At 38.4% G+C, this 20,321-nt stretch overlaps 1 protein-coding gene across 3 annotated transcripts in view; it reads left to right on the plus strand.

Annotated features, from left to right (window-relative positions):
* NPAS3 (neuronal PAS domain protein 3) overlaps nucleotides 1-20,321 on the plus strand; it is a 592,966-nt gene that overhangs the window by 85,043 nt on the left and 487,602 nt on the right. The gene's annotated exons all lie outside the window — the stretch shown is intronic.

Genomic DNA, 20,321 nt, shown 5'->3' on the forward strand with positions numbered 1-20,321 from the left:
TGCAAAACCTCTACAGCAGGGACAGAAGTATGTTGTTTAATTCTTTGGGATTGTGCTCTAAAAGCGAAAAAGCAAATAAATAACCCTAAGACTTTTCTAAATCTCTTAGGCATGCTTCTGTACAGTGCAATAAACAAGAGTGTACACGCTAGAAAATCTAGGCAAAATGTATTGCACAGGTGCTTCACATCTTAGGGATTTGAAAGGTGTGTTATGTATAAATTAGCTGTCACTTTTTTTCAGTCATGTAATGGAATGATGAGTTGTAATTTGCATAATCCTTTAAGAAGTCAAATTATACTGTCATGTAGCAGACTTAACATGCTAGCTAGGATTTCATAGCTTTGCAGCTAATTAGTATGTACCTTACAGGACAGTTAAATTGAAGTTGAGTCCTCTTTCTTTGCAGTCATTTGCCTTTGTCCACTGCCCTAACAGAGCCCACTTTTGTGCGTAACTCAAGATCATTACTGGTGCTTCTGACAAAAATGCTATTGCTCTGGGCAGGCAAATGCAAAGGGCTTGACTTCTGTTAGTTCTGCAAGCAGTGAAGTTTCTATTTTACTGCAAGAAGGATTTAATTATCTATTTCAACATAGAATTGAAGAGTATATATTTGACAGGTGTGTTGCAGATGATTTTGTATTAATATATTGCAAATGCATTATGAATTCTCTGTTATCTCGCTGGATTTTGAAACTGCATTCTGTCACTTAGTGTTTGCTTTTCATGCTCCAACTATATTCCTGTTTTGTATACCAGTGTTACCATTATCATCCTCTGTATAACATTTCATTTCCCGATAACCCCTTAAATTCTAAAAATTAGCTGTGCTGTGCATTAAAACAAAATGTTTCTTTGGCAAGGGCAATCATACTCATTACAGCTTTTTAGATCATATTCTCTCATTCCCTTTTTTGATTCTATAACCTGCTGCTTGTTTCCTGAATCTTTTCTCTTAGTAATAGGTACAACCACATCAGTAAAAGCTGTCACTTCGATGTAAATGAAGACTATCGTTTTGGTTTACAGAAGTGAGAGGAAAAGAGAAATCTAGATTTATCAAAATAATTACAGCATCAGTGTAACTTGGTGAGCCAAAATGAAAATCTGACCTCTTGCTTGGCTTTTTTTTGTTTTTAATGAGTGGCTACTTTTGGTGTGAGATATGACTTGTTCCTGATATACATAGACATAAATACTTTCTGAACTTTTTGAATTTTTTGTGGCTTTTCCCTTTTATCTCTCTAAATGACAGCAGTGCCCAGGGTAACTGAAGCAGTCTGCATCTTGCGTGATTTTAAATGTCACCACAGAACTTAATTTCTGTGTTTTTCCTTCTCTTGTAAGTTCACTAAGCATAAAAATATATTCATTTATTTAAACGTATGAAACAGATTTGTTGTGCAATATTTATATCAGTTTTTAGAACAACTTCAAGATTTTGAAACTTTGTGGAAATAAGAAAACTTGGCACCGTTTGTCATGAGTGTTAAATACGGTGATGGCTTCACTCTGAATGCTGCAATACAGCTGATCATCTTGATTTCATTTTTTTTAAATAGGTATAATTTATAGTCAGTACACTTAAAACCAGCTAGCTGTGCTGCCCACAAAATGAAGTAATTGTTGCTCCTATGCAGTTGCAAACAAAAATTGGCAAAATCCAAAAATCAGACTGATTGTGAAACAATGTTGATTTTGATATTTTTGTCATTTCTGAAATGTGAATTCTGAAGTATTATAGCCCAGTTCACCTTGCTTGTAAAAAACATAGATTATTTTGGGAAGCTAACAGCTAGATCTTTCTGGAGAAGACATAGAGTCCTTTTTGATTAGTGAAATTTTCTCTTGGTTCTTCTTCCATGCTACTTAAACACTCTCAGGCATTCTTTCTCTCTTCTTCCCAGTAGTTGCTTTTGGTAATGTATTACCATAGTAATTTATTTCCAAAAATATTACAGAAAGTTTCTGAAACCTGCTCACTAATCAAGACCAAAAAAAAAAAATCAAGCAATTTTTGTAACACTTTGAAAGCCTTTAGTGTTTTAAGACATATGAACATTTGGTACTAGATGTTCATGTGCATCTCAGATGCTCACTCTCTCTCCTGATTAGGTTGGGAAAGGAAGAATGGATCTAAAAATGCTACTAGCTGTTAGGAGAAATGGTTGTGTGACTCCTTTCTCATGCAGGATAATTTTTGGACTGGACACAAAGCAGCAAACTGCTTTATTCTGAAAGCTAAGGGAGTTTTGAGGGCTGGCCAGACAGGACAGAGACTTATGGATTTTGGAGCTTGACTTTTTTCCTGTCTAGTAATTTTAAAATTAAAAGAAGTGTTATGCAGAAAACCTACTCTGGACTTATGCTTAAGCATGTACCTGCTAAAATAGTTTGTGTAAAGCTACTTAGCTGTTGAAATTAAGATAGTCTGATCCTTTCTGCAAAAATTTCAAAGGATCATACCATGACGTTCTCTGCCAAAAATACTTTTCAGAAAACATTTGGGGAAGTAACATTTATAAACAAATTTTAGTGCTAATAAGTACTGGAAATAACCATTTTACAAGTTCTTAAAAGCATGGTAAATACATTCTAGTACTATTTAAAAAAATTGCAGATAGGTCTTTGTGGTACAAATTCTTGAGGAGCTGGACTAATGGTTCGCTAGCTAAAAAATATAAAATGGGCAAAAATACTGAGTATTCTTATACAGATCTTTCTGGACTCTTTATGATATTCTTGCAACTGAATGTAACAGCTGCTGCTGGATCCCTCACTTGGAATAGAGTGCAACATACAATTTCAAAAGATGGTGGCAAAAGATAGCAGATTTCTCCCCTCCTACATTGTCCCTCACCTTGATTGCCATGGGCCCATGGGGTTTTTAGGTCACTGAACATGTAAATATGCTGTTAAAAAGATGTAAAGTAAGCTTCAAAATCATTACAGATAATTTCTATGTTCACAGTGGTAGGCACTTGTCTTAAGCTAGAGAGGTATAACCAGAGGCCTGTCAGTTACTGGCCTGGAATACAGCTGTCAACTCCTAAATATTTCTCTTTTTCTTTTCCAGTTGCCTCAGCTGTAGCAAGGTATGTCCAGGCTCTTCTCTTGTGATGTCAAACAAAACTGACAACAAAAAAAGATATTTCTTGTTCAGTTCTAACTACTTTGCTATAACTAAACTGCCAAGGTTTTTCCCTCTGCCCAGATTGAAAAATCTTTCTTCTGCTTGCTCAGACAACCCTAGTTTGCACTCTTCCTCACCTTTATGGAGTGTCAAACAGTGAACAAAGCAGAGCTATTTGCCCATGCTCTCCTTTTATTTGTTGCTAAATTACAAAGAATACTGGCATGTCAAAAATGAGCAGCTTAGCCTGTCTGCAGGGGACCTGTTGAGTACAAGCAGAGGATATCTCAGAAGTTTTTTGTTCTCAGCCTGGAAGCCACTTCAAAAATGACCCTTCAGGTATCACCTGGGTGGCTGTTGTGTGTTATCTCCCAAGCAAGAGTGGAAGAATCATGTCTACCTAACTTTCCTCCTGTCCTTATTAAGGATACTTAAAGGTTGTGTCTCTCTTCAGGAATATGGAGAGCAGGGAAGAGTTCTGCTGTAAGCTGTTTCTTCTGAAATCAACAGCATTGAATAAATATGCAAGGAAAACACCTAGTTCATTTATGTCTCACAAACACAGCTATGGTCTTATTAGCTCTTTTTATTTCTCAGCAAGTTAGTGAAATGAACATAGAAAGAAGGCTCAGTTTAGGGGAGCAACCTGTCCTGGAATGTGTAGCTTGATTACATTCAAATGTTCATCCTGAGCCTGTAAATGCTCAAAACATCCAAACTTAATAGACCAAAGTAAGCTCCTGTCAGACTCCATGTTGAATCAAATGCATAAATATTTCTACAAATGAGAAAAGGAAGTGCAAGCCTAAGCTATTCCATTCAGTTTCTTAAGGCATTTATATATTTATCAGACTGATATAACAAAATTAGGATTGGTTTGCATACACGAGAAATCTAATGGCCACACTAGTCAACACAAATGAGAATATAAACCTTTTAACAGGCTTTCCTGGGGTTTCTAGTGAGGGAATTCAACCAGCTGCAGAATATGGGAAGATGGGTACTTGAAGTGGTCCATAGTGCCCACCATCAGCGTCCACCTTAAGGGGGATAAAGCTGTAAGAACCCTGCAGAAGAGGAGCTGGTGGTTCCAAATGGAGAGTCATGTCCTTGTCAAAGTGGGTTAGAACCCCTAGCTGGCCCCTTGCAGCTGGGCCTGCTGGTTCAGGTCAGTATAGTCACTGAAGCAGCACAGAAAGGCTGGTGATGCCTGAGCAGTTGCTATTTTTCTCCATCTTGTTTCTTAGTTGTGGTGCTGCACATAAATTGCCTTAAAAAAACATAAGTCTCTTCAGAATTTTTGTTTGTGTATTCTGACTCATCTGCTGCTATATAGCTAAGGAAAAGATACACTAGTCTTAAAAAATTATTTTAGCTCCAGGAACAAGATATAACATGTAAGATAACAGGACTATCATTCAGGCTAATGCTGTAGGGTACATGAGTATTTTTCTTTCCAACAATGGCTTTGGGATCCCATGTTTACGGGTTAACTTGACAGAACAACTGAAGAAGCTGCTATTTAGTTTGCTCTGCTCTAGTAAAACAGGAAGGAGAGGTTGCATCTTCTTCCACAGTAGATTTCACTTTGCAGCAATGTTCCATCACTTCACAGCTTGATTTTACTTCTCACAATGTGAATTTAATAGATGTATTTGAAGAAGATATTTAGTATCTCCTCTTCATAAATTTGACCTCTTAGAAAATATCAAAAGCTTACAACCCAATTCATTCTCTATCAGCAAAAGGCAGAGAAGCCACTGCTATACTCATGTGACAGGCTTTTAACATAAGTCAACTGGTCCTTACAGCCTCAGCGTGAGGCTGCCTGGAAAAACTTTATCCCTGTTACCACTGCCTATGCTTGCTCTTGCCTTTGTGTAGCATTGAGCATATTTGTGGGTTCTCTGTTCTCAGGTGTTCTAGATGTCTTTTGTGGGAAGAAGAAAGGTGCCATTAACCAAATTTAAAACACATTCAAAAGTAAGCCAACATCTCCCTTACACATAAAACATGAGTGGGCTTTCTCTGGGTAAGAAATGAGATTGGCTGTGGTACTTTAAAATGATTAATGATCACTGGCTAGTATTAAGTTGAACCTCTAATCCTTGGCTGATTGGAGCATTTGAGAGAACAGCACTCAAAAATTGCCATTTTTTAGTAACAAATTTTGTCTTTTTTTGATTATGATGCGGTTAGGTGTTGCAGTGGCTTTAAAGTTTTACTTTGAGATGATCAGGATGTAGCCTGAATAGAGAGTAGGTGTGATGCATACATGTTACCTGAAAATTTTCTTCCCCTGAAAAGTATAGGACTATATTTAGGTTTACAAAATGCTGTTCAGTCTATAGCTCAATACAAATTTTGAAGGTTCACTTAAGCTTTGCAGTATCAAATTGTAATATATGTCTGAGTCAAATTCTGAAGTGAATTTGGTATTGTTCAATTAATGAATTAAGCAATTACCTTCATTAAACTGTCTAGGTCTTCAGGTCCTGTAGCCACACCCTTTCAATACAATATTAGTCATAGTTTGCTAATTCCCCGTTAAGACAGGTTTTTTGATAATGTACTGAAATTGCTTTTGCACTTCTTTCTCATTTCAGAAGGGGTCTTGTTCTGTTGTTCATTTCATGGTTTTTTTTTATGGTGTGGTTTTGTAGTGCTTTTTTTTCCCCCAGAAGTCATATTACTGGTTTCAGAAATGGGAAGATCAATTCAAATTATCTGTGACTGAGCTTTTCTGTGTATTCAGCAAGGTTTCACTTTTCCCATGCTCTTTCAGTAACTTACCGCTTTGCGCAAATACAGAAGCCTTAATACCAAGCATATCCAAAATATGAATTGGGAAATGAGTGAGAAGCTCATCTGGCTTACTAACAGCTTAAATGATCGTTCCATAATTTGGGAAATAATTGTCCCACAAATATAAAGAGCTAGCTAAATACCTGCTGTAAAGCTCAAGTAAGTGGCAGGAGTTGTGGTAACAAAGCTGTCCTGGGGCATTTTAAGTATGCTTTTGAATTATAGAACTCTAACTTTTTGTCTTCATCTGCCTTAAACAATATAAGATACTGACAAAGTGTTGCACCTTCTACTTCTTTTTGGAAGAAAGATGCTGATTATAAAAACTTCAGATGAAAGAAAATCCTGCTTCTTTTTAGATGAACAGTACTTACTATTTGTTAAGTATTGTTGCCTTATTTTCTGTCAGAGTTTTTCTAATTTTATGTAGCAGAAGCATGCAAAATCCAGCATTAAGAAGCTGAAAAGTTCTCTAATATTCATGATACTCCTCATTTCCTCCCACTTCTCCATTTAAATATCTGTAGACAGTAAACCAGTAATCATTTATCCTTCTCTTTGACACGGGTTTCTCATTTTTAGCAAGGCAAGTTTTCCATAATTTTGAATGCTTCTTGTAGCTGATTAAGGCTTTCTAGTTGGAATACTAGTATAGTCCTTTAGTTGTTCCTGTGGGAATGCTTGGGGATCACAGATATAAACTAGAACCATGTTGTTACATGCTGTTTGAAACAGAAAGATTCTCGTCTTGACATTGGTAGTGATTTATATAATCCTTTCCTATTGCTACTCTGTGTTTACTCCCTTGTACATCAAAGGATTTTTTCACTGCTCTAGCCAGGGTATTGCACTGTAGGCTAATATTAATTTGGTTATCCACCGTCATCCATATGCCTCATTCTAGCATATTATATTGTCTTTGTTTGGAATGTGTGCTCTTAGTTATGAGATAGACAGCTTTGTGCTCAGCTGTGTTAAAACACATCTTATTCAGGTGAGCCCAGGCTGCCATGCAATCTGTGGAACTGACAACTCCCTGGTATTTACCATTTTATTATCTTTTGTGTCATCTGCAAATTTTACTGGGAAGGATTTCATGTTTTCTTTCATATCACTGATTTATTCTCCCGCACAGGTACTCCATAGGGAATAAAGGGCTCATGGAGTTCTTTCCCTGCACGGAGTACTTGGGGTAGATCTAATCCATATATCAGAGCTGCTGGTCATAATGTCTGGGAGCAGATTAGGGCTGCCGGCACTGATGAGTTGCAACCAGGCAGGGGCAGTGAGTCATGAGCACGCTCTTCACTTGCAGCAGTGCGAGATGGCTGCAGCCTCCTTTCAAGTAATGGGAGGCTTGTTTCGCATAGTGATGCTGTTGAAATACAGAGGCAATTCTCCTTTGAAAATTTGTGCGTTTGTAGTGATGGCTACTAGTAAATTCCCTTTTTTTTTTTTTTAAAGCTGTTTCTGGAAACAAAGCTAGATTATTTGCAAATGGTTAGCAAATTAGTTACTGTGTTTATCTAAGAAGGAGACCCAATTGGTAGTTTTTGGAATCCCTGAAATCTTTCATATTAGTTTCCTTCCTTGATGAATTATTTTTAATTTCTTTTCCAAATGGTGATTTTATTTAGAACTACATGTGTTTTTCAGATGAATAGAAGATTAAATGATGAAATTATCAAGCATAAGGCTCTATTGAAAAAAAGTTCAGAGTTTACTAAAAAGGAACCTTTCGTTAACATTTTGTTTCTCGTTTTTCTTCCGCCTCCCAGAATAGGAGCCTCAAAATCATGTTCTAAATATTGTTTTGTTTTTTTTATTTGGCTACTTAGAAGCCCTTCACAGTGCTGTATCTTGCCTAATTTTAATGCTAAATTGTTATTTAACAATCAATGAATTCTTCTATCTGGCCATAGGGTTTTATGATGCAAAAGTGACACAGCTCCCATTTTACATCAAGATAGAGCCATATCACTAAACTTTGAACTTATTTATAAAGAAACTGTTATCATAAACATGCTAAAATTCCATTATGATGGTGATACCTATTGTCAAAGTATTTAATACTGATTTGCTTTCCCTTTAAGACAAATAGTGCTTCAGTTAAAACATGTGAATATTTAACAAAGTCTGCATCATGTCAAACTGGTATACAGAAAACAAGACTTGAATTGCATTCTGTAAATTTTTACTTTTGTTGTTGTACAGATATTTGTCAGGCATTTGTGGTCTTAAAAATTCCATGTTCACACTCATGTGCATATGTACATATATGGACACACATAGAACAAACACTTTGAAAAGAAAGAAAATTCAATAATTCTAAGGAAAAAGACAAGCATAAAGCATGTTTCTATCTAAGGCATAAAGCATGTTTCTATCTAAGCGCAATAAGAGGGTGAAAAATTTTAATTGTTTTAGGTATGAAGTGATTCTCTCTTATTGTCTGAAAAAGCTAACAAAAAAAAACCCAAAACAACAAATAACAAGAAAACCACTGTACCATATGAACTAAAAATCATATAATTAAAATTTGCCCTTAATTTCTGGAAAATAGGGATTAAATTTCTTGTGGATACCAAACAAAAAATTTGGTCAACAAGAAGGAAGGACATAGTCTGTCACACTTCAAATTTTCTGCACAGTGAGCAACAGGAGACCCATGAAAGGAGATACCTTTGCCTGTTATAGTTGCATTGAACTTTGTCTTATGGTTTCATAAGCAATGTTGGGTCTGTGCCATCTTTGAGATTACAGACTGTGATGCAGAGTAGTTTAAGATGCTGTATCATGTACCATTTAATCAGGCTGCACTACTTGGAGTATGTGTTGCGTACTGGGAATAATTTGCGTGTAGTCTTTCCAGCTGCATCTATATAAAAGGTGAAATTCCCCTACCTCTGCACAAAAGTCAGCTAAATGGACTGTGGGGAATGGAGCAGCAGTTGAATGAATTAATTTCATGTAGCTGTCCATAGCTAGCTGTGACACTGCAGTGTGTTTTCTCCACAGCTGACTCACAGCCAGGACCTGTACACATCTTTGTGCAGGTCTTGGGCTGCTGAATTTCAATATGTTGATCAATTATCTCCTTGCCTAGAAGCATCCTGTACAGTATCCCACCCTCTTGCTAAATTCTAGTGACTCATTTGCTGCCTGGGGCAGTAGTCCTGCAAGCCTTGTGACTGCCCTGGACTTCATTAATTATGGTTTTTACCTTTGATACCTCTGAGATCACTGCTGTCTTAGGAGAGGCTGCTGTCTGTGTCACAGTCCCCTTGTACATATCCTTTCATGTAAGCCACTGTACATCCTGCTTCACATGGCTGGAAGAGAGGGGCTGTTGTGCAACTCCCCTTTCCCCTGTAGAAAATCTGTCATTTCTGGGAGTGCTCTCCACTGGCAATCCTCAGTGAGGAACATGTAGATGGTCCAGGCACAGAGAGATAGCACAAGGATTTTCAAGTTGTAAAAGGCTTTGTGTAACCAGTCAAACTGCACAATGCAATGAGTTTGTCAGCCTGGTAGTCCTGGGACTGTCTGGAAGCATCACAGGGTTGCAGACACTCTCTGCGCTGGGCTGTACACTAGGCAGCCTGACACCCATGTAACAGTGACCAGTACTGAGCAATGGTTGTGGCTTGCTTTGGTATAGCATGTACCATTGCTTTGTCTAGCAGTATTTTCTTTGCATCAAGAATGTTGCTGTGCTCTATGTTTTGAGCTACATGTTTTACTAAAAAGGGCATTCATGTTTTGCTAACTTGGAAGGTTGAATGGGTTTTGTTATTTAGTAGGTACAGAGGGAAATACAGAACTAAGATTAAGAGCAGAATACAAGCCAAGTCTATAGTATATTTTGGTATAGCTTGATCAATTGGAGCTATCTAAGTGATGTAGTATCCCACTTGGACAAAGATCCATCAGCAGAGACCTCTACACACATACTATTTTACTTGCAAAACTGTTCTTTTACTGATATTGCTTGTTTTGCTAAAAAGTGATGACTTTCCTGGATGAGTCTAAAGCTGATCTTTGCTGATATAGCTGATTACATGCTTAGTGCTTTGCCACAGTGGTATACCAAGATTGCTCTATTGGCAAAATGCTCCTAATGCCAACCTCATCTGATTTTAGTGATTCACTATTCTTGATTTCAGAGCTCAACAAAATAAGACTCCTATTGTAGAATACGAAGGGACATTAGTTGCTCCTTGACTCTGTAGTGAATAATCATTGGGATAAAGAGAATCAAGAGCTGTACTGCATTTAAAAATCAATCCTATTTTTCATAATATAATTAAATTTTTTGTCATTTCAGATATTCTTGTAGACTTGCATGGAGGGTGAGAAACCTAATCTTCTGAGTTGCTTGACTTATTTGATATATCAAGTTTGGTCTCCATAGAATGCTGCTGATGGTGTGATTTGCCTGATTGTGACAGTGCTAAACCTCACATGGTCGATCTCCTTTGCCTTGAAATCAAATGATGTAAACAAAAACTTTCCAAATGTATTTTGATCTTTTTCACCCCCTCAAAATCTATCAACCAATATTGCAGTGAACAGCCTGGCAGTCAGAATCTGGTCAGGCACAAAGCCTCGCTGTGTGCTTTGGGCAGCACCTAGATCTGGTGCATAAGGCAGCATTTTATGGTTATCATAGCAGGGGGCTTTCTTGCTTCCTGGGGCAGCAGCTTTTAGAGCTGCTGCATTGCTGCTTGATTACTGGTGATGGTCGTGTTACATGCTGGAGCCAGCGTGACTGAGACAGCTCTGATTCATGTCACTCTGGGCAGCACCAGGCATGTATCCAGACCATGCATCAGCACCAGTGGTGACTGTGCCATTGAAATTGCTGGAAAAGGCATGGAATCAGATAATCGTCCATAAACAGTGAAGTTCACAGCTGGTAGATTTGTATGTTATGGGATTGTGGTACTGTGTAATAGGCAAAAACTCTTAAGTTTACTAAACACTTTAAGGCAACTTCATTAGAGAGGGATTTTTCCATTGTTGATGTTGACTTATTTTTACCTCACCTCCTCACTAAGTGCATTTGAAAGTTATAAAAAAAATATAGTGTGATGTCAAAAGAAGAGCTAATCAACCGCTCCAGGTCTAGGTTGTATTTTGAAGGTTAAACTGAAATCTAATTGTTGACATTATCACTAATGGAATGAAATGCATTCCAAAAGGTAGAAAATCACATTAGCTTTTCTGAATTTTCTACACTCCAAATTTTTCAGTTTCTCTTGCATAGATATTTTGATGAATTCCTGCAGCAATACCTATTTTGCAAGAATAAAATTAATCCAAGCAATGAACTATTCATCCTTCCCCCTAGTTTACACCAGATACAATCTATATTAGGTAGAAACGAAGGGGTATATTGTCTGCCTGAATTTGGGGGAGGGATGGACTCTGCTCTTAGAATCTTTTAAGAATTCATAAGAAGGGGTATCAAATGCCATGTTGTGTATAGATGTTTAGAGAATTTTTATATGGGAATTGGTTGACTCTTCAATGCATTGGCTTTTATTAGAGTAAGTCCTGTTTTTTCTCAGGAACAATTTAAGGAGGTTGTGACCTTCTCTGAGCTTCCAGGCTTGTAGAGCCTCCTGAGCTGAGTGCTTTTCAAGGGGTACTTAGCCCTGGCCAAACTTGGTGGCACAGCAGCAATATGTTCATGGTTGCAAGTGGGAGGTTTGTTTTGGGTTTTTTTGTTGTTTTTTTGCTTCTGGAGAGCACCACAGTCCTGATGCATGTGGTCTCACCCCTGAATGCTGATGAACACTCACTCTATCCATGTGCTGTTGGGGTGTTTGCAATAACCTGGAGTGTAGCAGAAAATGCTGTTCAATATCAGGCTCTGCAGAGGGGAAGTAGGGCTTTATAAGAGCTCCTCTGCTCTGAGGGTTGATGCTCTGCATGCTCCAAGTACACTGTAAAGACTTAGCTCTTTGTCTTATCAAACCTATTTGATAAGATGTAGGTGATTTGGTGAAATGTAGTAAAATTCATTTTGATGTGTAGCTTAGTTTAGATTAATATTGTTTTAACTTTTCCCATGTTCTTATCTAAGACTAATTTGTAAATTTAAAAGTAAATAAGTGGTTACTGATGGCTGTCAGGTCTCCTGTTTGTACCCACAATACAATATTTATGACTTTGTATTTTGACTTGCTTTGATGATTCTTATGTGTAGGTATTTTTTGATTGACAAAGAACTAAATTCAGTTTGGATGACCAAATCCAGTGTATGCAAGTACCAGCCCTTTATTGCTATGTTTAAGCAAAATTTTACATCTGCATTAGAATGAAAAACATAGTTTGAGTTGATACAGGTGTTGCATATTGCATGAAGGTAGCAAGATGACATTAAGAACAGAAAGCTAATTTATTTTAGGCCAAATGCAATAGTAACTACAAACCGGAATTAATTATTTCCTTCCCCCCTTCATGCTTATGTTTTGATACTGCAATTCTCCCCACCACTAACCTATATTACCAAATATTCGTTACAATTCCCATAGCTTCCTACCACTGCTTGTAGTCCCTGTTTCTTTAACCTCCAGCCCTAGAAAGAAGGCTACATTCCTTGTTGGGACATCCCTCCATAGAGCTTTAGGGAGTGCTTGGATGGGTAGATCAGTGCCTGGTAGTGGTTTTAATGTAGAAGCCAACAATGTTTCCCCTGGCTTGAGGCTGGTGTTTGGGAGTTCACAGTGTGCATTCCAGATGACACTGCGAATGCTTTCTGCCAGGAGAAAACAGGTAAATATAATGAAGCAGGAAGGCAATTGAGGGACTGTTCAATGTAATTCAATTGTGTGGTCTCAGATGCAAGGGATATCAGTTAAATATTAGTTAAAACATAACTACTGGTGTTGCAATGCTTGTTAAATAGTAGTGAACAATCCTCTCAAACATATGAAAATTTAGGTCAGAGTTGTAATTTTTCACCACACTGGTGAAAAAAAATATTGTGGTAGAATGAACTATCATGCTATTGCTTACAGATCTTTTTTGGCAAGTAGTTTTCCAGTGTTGTATCTGAAAGCAGATTTAGAATGTGAAAATCATACTGGTTTTTTATCCTCATTTTAGTCAGATGAAAAATAGGCCCTTGGTTTGTATAGGTATGACACCATTTTCTCAAAACATGTTCTGCTGTGTGCTATCAATTTTTGTAAGTGTGCAGTGTGTTTTTTCTCTGAACCTTTTTTAACCCCTTTCACTGTATACCCATGATCTTTAAAGAACTGTAAGAAAAAAGTCTGAATATCTTGAAATTTTTTTTCCTGTCATTTAAAGTTTCCTATGTCCTTAAACCCCAATAATTTGCTTTCTCTCTCGGTAGTATTTCTTGAAAACGAAAAACCCTGTCACACTTAGACTTTTTAGTTCCTAGTAGAATAATTGGGTGACTTTTCCAGAAATTCTTTTTTCAAATTGTCAGAGGAAGATTTATTTAATACAAATTCAATAAGATCTATCTTCTTTGAGATGAATAGGTCTTTAGTAGATAATTAAAGGTAATAGCAGCTACTATTTCAGTTGCCATAAGACTGGCCTCTTATTTGGCTTGTGTCTTGCATAAGTCACTAATTCCCAAGTGCATAAAATCCTATTTAGCTGGAACAGTAGCATTTTACCTATTCTTCTAACTCTCTTTTCCTAGCTCTTTGTCATAATACAGTTAAAATAAGACTGTGTAAAATATATGTAGCATGTTCACCAAAGAATATTTGTGATGGAAGACAGTTCAGTTTGCAGTTTAGAAATTCAGTGTAAATAACTAGGTATTTAGGATGAGTGCCGTCTGGATATGTGGGTGGATCACCATTTGAGTCTGTAACTTGCACTGTGTAGCTAATTCTGTCTGCAGACATGTGTGAGTTTGGTTGTCACACTGGTGTGCACATATCTATTTATTCAGGGACACATGAACATGTGTGACAGAAAAGTTAAATCATTCCAATTTGATTCATTACTTGCCTATATGAAGAGCACTCAGAAGAGCAGGAAAAAGGGCATCTGTTAATTCCAATTCTTTAAAACTGTAGAGCCAGGGACACTGGCTTGGACTTGAGAGGGTTGAATGGGTAACATGCTCTCTGAGACAAATGAAACTTGTGCAAGGTACAGGGGCAGGGTCCCTGGTTAGCTGCAAGTCAGCTGAAGTAGAAGAACTGTGGCTGAAAGGAATAGCACAGGCAAAGGCTGACTGTTGGTGAGGGGACAGAAGAAGGTGTGGACAGTCCTGTGACCCTCAAAGGGTGCTGCTTGATGTGCAAGCAGTTCTCTTGGGTGATGGGGAAACTTAAGAACTGTATTGTCCAAAGCCTTGTGTGCCAGGAAAGCAAAGGGTACTTTGGAACACATGGAAAAATCTGTATATCTTTTGCTTCAACTTCTGTGTGTGCTGGAAAGGAAGAGGTCAAAACTGCAGGGGTTCATGCTCTTTGCTTCTGCTCCTGACAGCTGGAGAACAAGGCTGGCATTGTCTTAGAGGAATAGAATATTCTGTTGTGGAAGGGGAACCAGGAAGGTCCATGTCTACTCATTGTGCCAGCAAAATCACAAAAGAAAATAGTACAGTTTTCTCAGATTAGAGGAGGCTTAAAAGCTTGTGGATGTGAAACCCAAACGCAATACCTAGATGAGGGGAAAGTAATCTTCCATGGCTGCCTGGGTGTTAGGGATCAGATGAATGATATTTTGTGTGCCAGCTTACAGCTAGGATTTTACAGCTTGGTCAGATACACCGAAGATGTGCTGACTGCAGTTGTAACTGGAAAACAAAACAAGGTCTCTGAGTTCCATATCCATATAGAAATCACTTATGGAGGGAATTTACTGCTCAATGCTAGTAGCTAATTGCATTCTCAGTTGCAGAGTCAATCAGGACACAGCAGAGGACCACTTGGTTAAAACACTTCAGTGCCCTTTCCATAACAATAAATGAAATGCTCTGTTTTGTGGCTTATCTGAGTTCTTGAGATTTTTGCTGTGGGGTTTTCTGGTGTTCTTTTGCGTGAGGAAAGGCTTCCTCATGTGGTGCAGTTTTTTCTTTCCTGGACAGAAAAAATGTAGGTGTTTTAATGGTAAAAATATTCAAATCTGATCCGATACTATCACTTGTTGTTATTAGTCAGTTTAAAGCACTCAGCTTACCTATGCTTACTGCTGAATGGTTGTGGCTGTTTTTGATTCAAAATACCATGATTTTGATAAAGCTTCATTGTCTGGCTAAAATCAGTTTATGATCTAAAACCAGAATATTTGATCGATTTAAAATTTGGAATATCAGACACAAAGGCAGGGAAATCAGCATATTTTTGTGACTTCAATATTCGTGTCCTAGATATACTATGGTATACTGGAAACTGTATAGAGTTGTCAGATCTAGACAGTAGATTTGCTTTTTTTTCATTCAAACATTTTAGAACAAGATGATGGAATATTTTTGATTTTTTAAATTTATATTGTCTTTCAAGACTTTCATTTTAGTATTCTGCGTATTATTGTATTATTAGTGTTCTTTTGTCTCAGAATCAAGTCCTGGCCATGCTTTTATCTGCCCATAATATGTCTCCAGCCAGACAGACCTGCTGATGGTAGATGTAGTTCTCCAGGTCAGAGGTTGCTGGGAGTGTCTGATGCCTTCTCAGGAGGCTGAGGCTGACAAACAGCTCTGCTGTAGGGGAGCAGCTTTGTCACCAGGTGAAGGAGCTACAGGAAGAAGTGAACAGGTTACATAGCATTTGAGTGACCAAATCAGAGAGACCAATTGTTTTCAGAGCTGCTACAGTCTCAGGAGTGCTGAACCTGCATTGTCGTGGAGAAGCAGATGGGCTCAGAACCCTGCAGAGTAATCAAAGGACCTTTGGCCAAGGGACTGGGCTGTTAAAGGTGATGGCTGGAAGCAGGTCGCTGCATGTACCAGGAAGAAGGCTCCTCCTCAGAATTTGACAAGTAGGACTGGTAGCTTTTACAGCAGGTGTGAGTCTCTGGAACCAGAAGGCCAGACAATTAATGAGGTGGGAAAAAAGTCTTTTTTGGGATGGTGGGACCTCCTAAAACAACACTACCTCTGTACCTCACAACAAAACTTCCTCTGTTAGCAGGAAAAGAAGGATAGTTGTAATAGGAAACCCCTTTCTAAGGGGGATGGGGGGTCCAATACACAGACCATACCCACCTCACAGGGAATTCTGCTGTCTCCCAGTGATGCTGATAAGAGATATTATTGGAAAACTCTCCAGTCTAGTAAGGCCCCCTGAATACTGTCTGTTATTGATAGTTCCAGTGGCAGTGACAAAATAACAGAGAGAAGGTGATCAAAAGACTTTCAGGCCCTGGGACAATTGGTAGAGGGAACAGGAGCACAGGCAGTGATTTCATTGGTTCTTCCAGTAACACTGAAAAATATTGATAAGGAATCGATCTGTTAGGTTGGTGTCAGCAGAAAAATTTTGGTTTTGTTGACAATGGAAGAATCTACTCAATACCTGGTCTACTGACATCTGATGGGATGCACCTATCCCAGAGGAGGAGTTCTAGCACAGGAGCTAGTGTGGCTCATTTTAAACTAGCTTGGAAGAGAGTAAGGAAAAGGCCAGGCTCTCCAATGATGAATGATGGGATGGTGTGCCAAAACTGTAGGAAATGAGCAACGTGGGATGGGGCAGGCCTGGAGGTATGAACAGACTGGGAAATGGGATGTTGGAAAGTAGCAATATGGAAAGGGACCAGGGGCTCCTCCTGGTTGACAGAAAACTGAATCTGAGCCAGCAGTGCCCTGGCAGCCAGGAGGGCCAGCCCTGTCCTGAGGGGCATCAGGTACAGCAGCACAGTCGGGCAAGGGAGGGGATTGTCCTGCTCTGCTCTGCACTGGGGCAGCCTCACCTCGAGTGCTTGGGGCAATTTTGGGTGCCACAAAATAAGAAAGATATAAAGTTATTGGAGAGTGTCCAAAGGAGGGAAATGAAGATAGTGAAGGCCCGTGAGGGGAAGCTGTATGAGGAATGAGTGAGGTCACTTGGTCTCTTGAGCCTGGAGGAGACTGAGGGGAGATCTTATTCACCTCATGAGGGGGAGAGGAGGGGCAGGCACTGATCTCTTCTCTGGGGTGACAGTGACAAGACCCAAGGGAATGGCCTGGAGCTGTGTCAGGGAAGGTTTAAGTTGGATATTACAAAAAGGTTTTTCACCCAGGGCCGGGCACTGGAACAGGCTTCCCAGAAAGGTGATCACAGCACCAGGAGTGATAGAGTTCAAGAAGTGTTTGGACAGCAGTCTTGGGCACATGGTGTGATGCTTGAGATGGTCCTGTGCAGGACTCATGATTTTTATGGGTCCCTTCCAACTCAGCATATTCTGTGATTGTATTATTGTGTGAAAACGTTGCTCTACTTCATCACTCTGGCACAGCTAGGGCTCTTTTTCCTTGCTTAAGCCTCCTGCAGTCTCTCTGGCCCCACCGTCAATCATCAGCTGGATGCTGAGACGAATTTTTTATAGCAGCTTCTATCAGTAAAGCGAAAATATTTTGAAAAATACATTTTAAGAGTTGAATATCAGCCTGTAGAGTGGCCTAGTTAAACAGGAGAATTAACTTTGTCAAATTTTGTTTCGTTTTTTGGTTTGGGTTTTTTTTTTCACTGTAGTTTTTTTCCGAATTTAAAAGGAAAAAAAATTATTTGGGGTATAGCCCAAATAATAAAATTAGACTTTCTTAACAAGGACTCCTAATTGACTAGCTTACTAAAATTCTTAAGCATCCTCATGATAGTTTGTCTTCACTTTTCTGGTCTCTGTAATATGGAAACTCAGTGCATTCATGGGGGCAGTGAACAACTTTTGTACTCAATAGCTCTGTTATGTCTCCTGTTTTGTTTGCTTTTCGGGGAAAGCTTTTTCTGATGTTCAAAACCCTACAACAGGTATTAGTCTGTCTCTGAAGGAAGTATTCCAAAAGGGATTCTGGATGCCCTAGCAATTGTATTTAATCTTTGTGACCAGGGCAAAACATACTCAAAAGATTTGGAAGCACATGGTGTAATGCACAGTAAATTTTGTATTAGAAAGCTGCAAACCCTCCTTGAGAAGTTGCATTGGTCTCCTGAGCCAGAGAATATTGCTGTCCTACTGCAGCCCTGGAAACTGCATTGCAAAGTGCAGCTTCCTTGTTAGTTGATAAATACAGATTAGAATCACTTACTAAGCTATATTATAGTGCTTGTTAACAATTTTTACCTTCCTAAATTGATTCAATATAATCCTTGTGATGGCTTTACCTCGCTTCTGGAAGACATACAGATAATGTGGTACTTACGAAGTCTTGCATGTCACTGAAAACCTGCTGTATTTCTGTAGAAGAATTGTGTGGCAGGATTATATTAACATAGATTTTGGAATATTTGAGCTCCCATAGGGTATGGTGTGTGGCTGATATGACATGACTTGCCTTCAACAGTTGTTTTAACAAGATATCCTTCATATAAAATATACCAAGCTGAAAGGCATAACTGAGTGAGTTAAGTAAGAAACACTGGTGGCAAAATTCTTCACTTTCATCTTTATCTGATTAATTCAAGGCTGAGTGTTACAGTGAAAGTCTTTTTAACCTAGCAAAGTATTTGGTATGTTTATTTAAGGAAAACCAAATAAAACCAGAAAACATAAAACCCCACCCCAAAAAGCCCTTTTATATTATTTAGTACAAGACCTTCTTTATTAAATTGTTAAACTGGTTGCAAATATATGTGCATTTACTCTAGTCAAAGCTCATAGTTCTTAAAATATCTTCTCACTCCTCCTAAAAACTGCTTTAATAATACATTAATTAACACTTCTGAAGTACTTGGCATATTTAACACAAGATAATTTACACTTCCTAATATTTTAAACTGTGTATTAAAATGTCTAGCATTAGCGAACAGAAAATACACTGTATGTGAATACAGCATTAAGTGCTAAACATGTAATTTATGTGTAGCTCAGTCTCTAATTTATTAAAAATAGATATACTTTAATGTCTTGATAATAATGCTGATGTTGTTGGAATCACTTTCAACTGTTTCAAATTCCTGCTGATGGTTTTTCTTTTAATAGGACCATTAATATCGGTTAATAACAATATTTAAATTTAGGAGTATATAAAGTTAATTTCAGATTTTGTGGCATAATATTTTTTAATTCTTATCTATTTCCTCCTTCCATAGTATTGATTGAAAAATATTCTGCCAATTTAATACCTGAAATACTGCACTTGTATCAAAAGCCTTTGACTGATCATGTACTTGAGAACAGATTTCGGATATAGGTAGCTCTTTACTGTCTCTTGACTTTGTTGTGGGAAAAGCTTACTACATGGGGATATGAAATGGCTTTAAGGTTTGGTAATGGGATGTGGAGACCTTCACCTTAGGTCACTAGTTTGAATGCAGCCCAGGTGGGTGGAAACTAAAACCCATTATCATCTGATGGCTCCTGGATGGCCTGTGTGAAATGAGTTGGTAGTCCTAGTCAGCTTCCTGGGAGAAAGACAACAGCATTGCAGAATCAGCATCTTAGTGTTTGCAGACTGGGACTCTTGCTGGAACTCTGCAGAGCAAACCAGTGGCTGGAGTGAGTCTGGGTGCTGAATTGCCTTCTGTACCTCAAGTAGTTTGTGTAGGTCAGACAAGAAGCATAATTGAGTTACAGAATGTAGAAACCATGGGCACTCATTCGGTCAAGTCTGGCTTGTAAATACACTTCCAAAACTGTCTATGTTTTGCTCTCACTATCATTGCTTACAAGGTGCATTCAGAGAAATGCTGGATGTTCTTCATTTATAACTGGAAGGTCTGGGCAAAAAAAAACCCAAACAAAACCACCAAAAAATGTTTTACTTTAGTTAGCCTCTCCAGACTTTGTGTTATAATGCTGGTTTAATCTTTTTCTCCCTGTTATTTTTGCCACCAATCTCCAGTTGTTTTGCTGATCCTTGTACCGGAAGAGGAAAGTAATATATGCTAGATTATTGTCAGAGGCAGTGAAAGACTCATAATTACAATCACGACATAAAATCAGTGCTCAAAATTTAATTGTTGGGAGAAATAGCCAAGCATCTTTTCCAACCCTTCTGACAGCTCCTGTGCATGGTGGCTTGATTAGCTAGTGAAGCTCACGTGGCAGCCTTGTCAGGTGCTCTCTGGTTTTTTTGCTCAGGAAATGGAGGACTCTTCCTTCTGTCCTTAGAGTCATCTGAGCAGCCAGCCAGTGGCATTACTGATCCCCATCACTACTGTCCCTGCCAAACAACAAACAATTATCTTTTATACATGGGCCAGGTCACTTGTGAGAAAGAGCAAGTTTCCAT

The sequence above is a fragment of the Melozone crissalis genome, unplaced genomic scaffold (genome assembly GCF_028551555.1).
Source record: "Melozone crissalis strain CALT ecotype California unplaced genomic scaffold, PUWL_Pcris_2 ptg000018l_1, whole genome shotgun sequence".
NCBI lineage: Eukaryota > Metazoa > Chordata > Aves > Passeriformes > Passerellidae > Melozone > Melozone crissalis.